This window comes from Pinus tabuliformis, chromosome 9 (assembly GCF_031772625.1).
Source record: "Pinus tabuliformis cultivar Carrire ecotype Pingquan chromosome 9, CPIR1, whole genome shotgun sequence".
NCBI lineage: Eukaryota > Viridiplantae > Streptophyta > Pinopsida > Pinales > Pinaceae > Pinus > Pinus tabuliformis.
Window position 1 is genome coordinate 948,084,846 of NC_142307.1, and position 7,395 is coordinate 948,092,240.

Below are 7,395 nucleotides of genomic sequence, written 5' to 3' on the forward strand. Positions count from 1 at the left end.
ATTCACGATTTTATGAGAATTTAAGTAAAGTTAAAAGTTGTAAAATCATGTGAAATGTCCCGAAGTGCAGTGAAGGGTCATCAGTATCCTTGGGTCAGCAGGTCTTCCATCTTATTAGCAGCCTATAGGGTCTATAGTTTGTTGTTTTCCATAGTGGTAGAGGGCTGTAAAGTGAGTCTCAAGGTTTGAACTAAGTCTCTTATTTCGTTGAGAACTGGTAGTGCATGAAATAATGTTTCTATTTTAACTTTCAAGATTTTGAAATCAGTCATATTTTTCAGCATACCATAATCATGCACACTGCGCCATAGCTGCTTACATGGTCATTCGTATCTTTGTGATCCTCAATTTTGGTCTAGGTTTGTGATCCCAATTTTGGTCACAGGGAGAAATTTGAATTCAAGTTAGAAAACCCAATTTAAACCCATGAGTTGTACATCAGTTGGTTTATTTGGAGTTTAGTCCCATCTGGTCTCAGGTTCAAATCTTATGGAGAAGGGTTTGAGGTAGCTAGCTGTAGTGATAAAAACTGTCCCTTAAGGGGTTCAGGCCTACCGGAGTCTCACATAATAATGGTGGCAGCTTCATACAATAGCTCAAATCCTTCTTTCTAACATTGAGCTGGGGCCAACCAAAAAAATGTAAAACCCAATTTAGGTTTACAGTAACACCAAACAGGTATATTTAGAGGATTTGAAATTTCTAGTTTCGAGTTTAACGGTCTGAAAAGCTAGTTATGGACGGAATTAAAGCATTAAACTAATGTGCAATCAAGGTACACACCCAATCCTTTATTTTCAAAAGCTAAATTTCATTCGAAATTCATAATTGAAGCGAAAGAAACAACAACAAAACTTTTGATACTTACGCTCGAGCTCTGCTAATGCATTGTTACCATAATCCCGAACCATCCAGGCTAACAAATTTGTCGGGATGAAGATGAACCCGTAGACATTTCATGCTATATGAGGGCAAAGATTTCAGTTCTGTGCAATCACAAACCCACAACTTCTTCAAGCTCCTCAGATGACCAAGAGAACAGGGCAGCATTTCCAACAAAGAATTTCCCAAAGAAAATTCTTCCAAACTGCTTAGGTTTCCAATATCCACAGGAAATTCTTTTAAATTTGTCTCTGACAGGATTAATATTTCCAGGGACAGTTGATGTGCAACTTGGTGAGGCAACACTTCCACACTCTTGCAATCTGAAAGGTTTATATATTCAAGTGTCCTGATATTTGCAAATGTTTCCTCCAACAAGGTCAAATCAGAGCAATATTCCAAATTTAGATATTTAAGTCGAATTAAATTCCCAAAGGAATTTGGAAGCCCATGCAAACTCCAACAGCGAGAGAGATTAAGGTGCGACTCAAAAGAATCAAGCAACGACTTCATATCTGGGCATCTTAGGTGCAAGTATTGCAGTGAGGACAAATGACAGAATTCCTCTGGTAAAGTTTTGAGATGAATCAAATCTGACATACAAGTCACCATAATCTTTTCGATGTGCTTCATCGGTCCAATGGACTTTGGGAACATTGAAAGAGGAGCATAAACATGTAGCTCTTGCAACTTCAGAGGTGCCTGCCACACAATATTCATCTTTCAACAGTAAGAAAAATACAGAGATGTTAGCCTTTATCTACAAAACCCTTCAAATGCATTCAAGAGCCTGTGCTAGTATAACAATTGCAGCAACAATGTACCATAAATTAGGGCGGCAAAGTAAAAAAAGAGAATAAATACAAAATTGTCTTTTGCCCTAACTTGAGATTTTGCTTCCACAATTTTTTCAATTTGGTTCATACCACTTCTAAAACCCTTATTCTTCATCAGAATCCAGGGAGGCAGGCAAGAGAAGGGACAGTTGTTCTAGCGTAGCCATGTCAGGTTTGGTGACTCTACCCTCCTTAGTATGCTTTCTAAAAGACGATCTTCAGTTGCAACAAGTTGTAACTTCCTAACACGATATGGTTTAGGGTCGATCAACTTTCTTAGATAGTTTCCCAAAACCTCATCACACCAAATTTTGAACCATGTGACCTCTTCATCTAATTCTGGTTCCCGAACGTGATAGAAATAACTGAGGACACGAACCATCCTAATTCCCCGCCACTTGGTTATTACCTGCAGATTCTTTACGAACAAACTGTCAAATAACAAATAAAGAAAACAGAGCGACGAGTTTTTCTCTTTCAAGCAGCAAAAAACTAAAACAGAGCAATAGGTTAATGTTAGAATGATTCAAGTACTTGCAAGCGATTGCTGCCACAAATCATCAATGTCGTCGGTCGTGAGCAGAGCTCCTCCAGGCACGTAGAAGGCAAATGAGGCGAGAATGTGGTTAGGGGTAAGGTGGTTACAGCCATAACTAACCCAAGCTGATGAGAAACCCAGAATAATGATGCATGTGGGAAACAGATGTCAAGCGGAAAGAGGAAAATTTGTGCCAGATGTCAAACAGCAGAAGATCCAGATGTCAGTCAGAGAATGAAAGTGTACATGACTATGTTCATTCAATGAATTCGTGATATTAATGCATAGTTCGAATTATCACATATTTCATGCACATTATATATATTCATATACAAATAAGAATGTATACTGAAACATGAGATACAAAATAGAAAGTGGTATAGAGGCCTGAAACCTTACAACAATTGTCATCCAGTCTCCTCTCCCTATTGTCTGTGGCCTTGTATTACATATCTCTATTGTTGGTTCACTGTAAACATAGGGGGAAATATGAATGGAAAACAGAAGCAGCAAACTGGTCCACTTATCTACTTCATGTGATATAAGCTTCATACCTAGAGTAATTAGCCTATGGAAACTGAACTACTTAGTAATATAAAACCTTCCTCATACCCAGAGGCTAGAGTGGTTGACATATGGGGGTATCTGTGGTCCAATGGGTGATATAAGTATTTTAGAATATACCAGATAAAATAGTTCAATTATAGTGTCTCTGAAAGTTCTGACGTTGATAAAAATATAAATAGAAAAATACTATTATATAATGTGGTTACCTCCTGATAGTAGACCAACAAAGGAATACAACATAAAGCCCCATAATTCCTGATGTCATAATGCCTGCATTAACCTGCATTTTGCAAAGCAAAACAATTCTCCTATATTAGCGATTTATCATTTAAGAATTACACTGAGTGGATACAACTCTTCAACTAAACGAACTTGTGATAAGGAATGACCAACTTACTAATAACTATATGTGAATTATGTCATTGGAACTTACTTTTGAATGTAGGGAGATGCTAGTCATTACTTGAAGAAGAAGTAGTGTCCATGTGATGAAAAATATGTTCATGACGGATGATGCTTTTGGAGCATACCAAATGTACATCAGTATGATTCCAACCAGGGAAGCAGCATAGGCCATCGTTGACATTGTAATCACTAGGATCTGACTGTGTGAAATTAAATTTTCTTTGTTCATCAGTGTTATGGCATATACGAAAACTGGGCGATAAAATAAATGTCATGATAAGGAGAAAATGGATCTCAATTAAAGAACAAAAAACTCTTAGATTTATAGCTTTTAAACAGGGGAGGTGGAAATTTGAATATGTTTTTGGATGCATTATAATCGATGTTTCCATGAGTCATAAAATTCAGATTTAGTACATTGGCATGTCAATTCAATATATAGAGTTGTGTTGAGCTGTGGAACAGATAAGGCAAGTTCTGTATTTTTAATTTTGGATTTCAAGTAACAAAGTAAACGCCCATCTTCTACATTACTCAAATTTTCTTCACTTTCTAAGGATGCTTCTTGAATTCGTCGATATGGTCATGAGGCAAATATGTGTGTATATCTGTAGATAGACAGGGCTTTATTTTTCTAATCCTACTTAAATGTTCTTGATTCTGTTATCTCCTGATTTTTGACAAGATCCAAGAAAGAAAACTCTAAACCAAATCTACATATTGGAACTAAATGATAAATGGCCATATGAATCTCAATTTAGGTATTAATAGCCATATGCCTTATCTGCATCTCGACTATTTCTATGTTTTTGAATTTCCTTATAGGTTATTTTACCCATTAACATAATTAATACCAGTTCGTCATCCAGTAATTTTCCTTTTCTTTTCACTCTGTAAAAGGAATTTTTTTTCCAATCTAGGGATGGCTTCAGCTGGATGAAACCGAGGGTAAAAAAAATCTCCCAAACAAAGTTTGGATTCAAACTTCAATTTTTTAACATATCCATCTTCCTTGAAGTTAAAAGAAAAAAAACGGTGAACATGAGGGGAAAGAGTTGTACCAGCGTTCAACATTTTTCTCCAATACCCAATATAATCATTCCCCCAGGTGATGAAATTGATCACACTGAAAAGATGTATGATGAGAAATATCCTACCAAAAAAAGAGACAAATTTTGGCCATGGTTAGTATTCCTTAACAAGCAATTAATTTTAGCCTATAAGATAGAAACCAGAATATCCATTTAGTGATTGATCAAACTATATCACCCAAATGTAACCAATGTAATCCTGAATTAACCATGAACAAATAGCATAGCATCTACATATTCTCTTTTGGAAGACAAAGGTTATCTAGTTGTAGTATTTAGGTTAAAATTGCAAAAGACATTTTGATGACATAGGTGATTGCTGTACGGGGGATCTGTTAGATATCACTGAACTAGTGAAAAATTGCGTGAAAATATCACCAACCCCCACCCCTGGATTTGTCATCAATTGTTTTCTACAAATCAGCAAATGTAAAATTGATTCTCCAGAAGTTAATTTATCCAAGCAGATTGTTTGTGTACTTAAAAGGCACATTGTATCCAAAAAACATGAAAGAAGAGAAGCATACCCGGCACCAAATCTAGCAACTTCACCTGCATCAATAGTTACAAAGATGTTAGTTTATGATGCGCATTTTATGAAGTCCATGTTTGGACAATTTTGATGTCTAATTGCAATTTGCCACAAAGTCATGAAACCTGTCTAATTTAAGTAGAAACAGAGTAAAAATTGGTAATTTGAACCAGATTTGGTATTGAAATAGATTGCTGAGAATCATTTTAAGTGAACTCACCATAGAATTGAATAAAAGCAGATGGAGTAAAAAAGGGGATCACCATCAGAGCAATCCACATAAGGCTCTTCAAGGGCCACCATCCTGAATGCCATGAGTCACGACATTCATGCAACTTCGTAGTTCCAACTATTGTAAGAAACATAGCGAAATAAAATATCTGAGGTGATGTTAAGGTAAACAGTTCAGACTCCAGAGGCCTATCGCTATGGTCCAATACTGTTGGGGAAAATAACGTGCTTGACATCGCACAAAGTGCTCGAGACGCATGTGCCACTTATAGTCAAATGGCATCGATATGCGGATATGATTTTATGTAAGTTATGTTGCCATGGTCATGCATTTGAAAATTGCCAAGGCCACTTGCATGTTAAAGCCCCCAAAAATAATCTGGTTTGTAACCAATGGGTGGTTAGTTCTGCATGAAAATTCAGACCTTGATATTGATCCGGATTTACCTTCTGTGAAAGACATGATGCCACTTCAAACTTAAAAAGCTCATGACAAGAAATTAGAATTTGGTATCCAACATGTTTAAAAGCGAAACAACTTGTAAGGCATATAAATTTTAAAATTGGATACAAAGCAGCCCAGGCTTACTCGAAGCACACCTTCTGTACCTAACCAGTCATGACCTCCTTGATAGCCTTTCAAATCTGTAAAAACGAAGATCTCAAATTCATATATATATATATATATATATATATATATATATATATATATATATATATATATATATATATATATAATGAAGAAAACGAAAACGACATACAATGTAAATTAGGTTCATTTTCCAAAGCCAAATGTAATTACATGTATATCAAAAGAATAATAATCTAAATGGATGTAGATAAGTTAAAGAGCTATTTGAAAAATTCATGATTTTATGAGAATTTAAGTAAAGTTAAAAGTTGTAAAATCATGTGAAATGTCCCGAAGTGCAGTGAAGGGTCATCAGTATCCTTAGGTCAGCAGGTGTTCCATCTTATTAGCAGCCTATAGGGTCTACAATTTGTTGTTTTCCATAGTGGTAGAGGGCTGTAAAGTGAGTCTCAAGGTTTGAACTAAGTTTCTTATTTCGTTGAGAATTGGTAGTGCATGAAAGAATGTTTCTATTTTAACTTTCAAGATTTTGAAATCAGTCGTATTTTTCAGCATACCATAATCATGCACGCTGCACCATAGCTGCTTACATGGTCATTCGTATCTTTGTGATACTCAATTTTGGTCTAGGTTTGTGATCCCAATTTTGGTCACAGGTAGAAATTTGAATTCAAGTTAGAAAACCCAATTTAAACCCATGAGCTGTACATCAGTTGGTTTATTTGGATTTTAGTCCCATCTAGTCTCAGGTTCAAATATTACGGAGAAGGGTGTGAGGTAGATAGCTGTAGTGATAAAAACTGTCCCTTAAGGGTTCAGGCCTACCAGAGTCTCACATAATAATGGTGGCAGCTTCATACAATAGCTCAAATCCTTCTTTCTAACATTGAGGTGGGGCCAACCAAAAAAATGTAAAACCAAATTTAGGTTTACAGTAACACCAAACAGGTATATTTAGAGGATTTGAAATTTCTAGTTTCGAGTTTAACGGTGCGAAAAACTAGTAATGGATGGAATTAAAGCATTAAACTGATGTGCAATCAAGGTACACACCCAATCCTTTATTTGCAAAAGCTAAATTTCATTCGAAATTCATAATTGAAGCGAAAGAAACAACAACAGATCTTTTGATACTTACACTCGAGCTCTGCTAATGCATTGTTACCATAATCCCGAACCATCCAGGCTAACAAATTTGTCGAGAGGAAGATGAACCCGTAGACGTTTCGTGCCATATGGGTGTTTGGTCCGTCGCATAGCTGGCTGCAGCAAGAATCTACCATGAATTCGTGATATCTCTGTGCAATGGTTGCAGGCATCTCGCAATGGTATGGGTTCCCTGTCTCCAATTCAACCCGAGAAAAAGTACTCTCAGGCTCCATCTGTATCCTTCCGCTTTCTCCAGGAAGCCCAACTACTTCATGCTTTCGAGTCTTCATGGTGTGAAGTGGCTAGAAATAGCTCGGAATTTAGTAAATCTGATAATACCCTCCCAACCTATACATTCCTGAGAAGATTCGTAGACTTACTAGAGCTTATCCATCCTGCATTATGGAATAAAACGATCCTATTACTTGCAAAATATACAGAGAAACTGTTGAGATGCAAGCAAACAGCAACGTCGCACCCACCATTGTTCTCACCATTGTTTTTTGCACAACAAAGAATCTGCTAATATTTCAAAAATATTACAGATTACAGATTCTGCTAATATTTTGAAA

The 7,395-nt window shown here is 36.3% G+C and overlaps 1 pseudogene; it reads right to left on the reverse strand.

The window, feature by feature from the left end:
* Nucleotides 1-1,378: 1,378 nt before the first annotated feature.
* LOC149151878 (uncharacterized) lies at nucleotides 1,379-7,113 on the reverse strand (annotated as a pseudogene).
* Nucleotides 7,114-7,395: the final 282 nt, after the last annotated feature.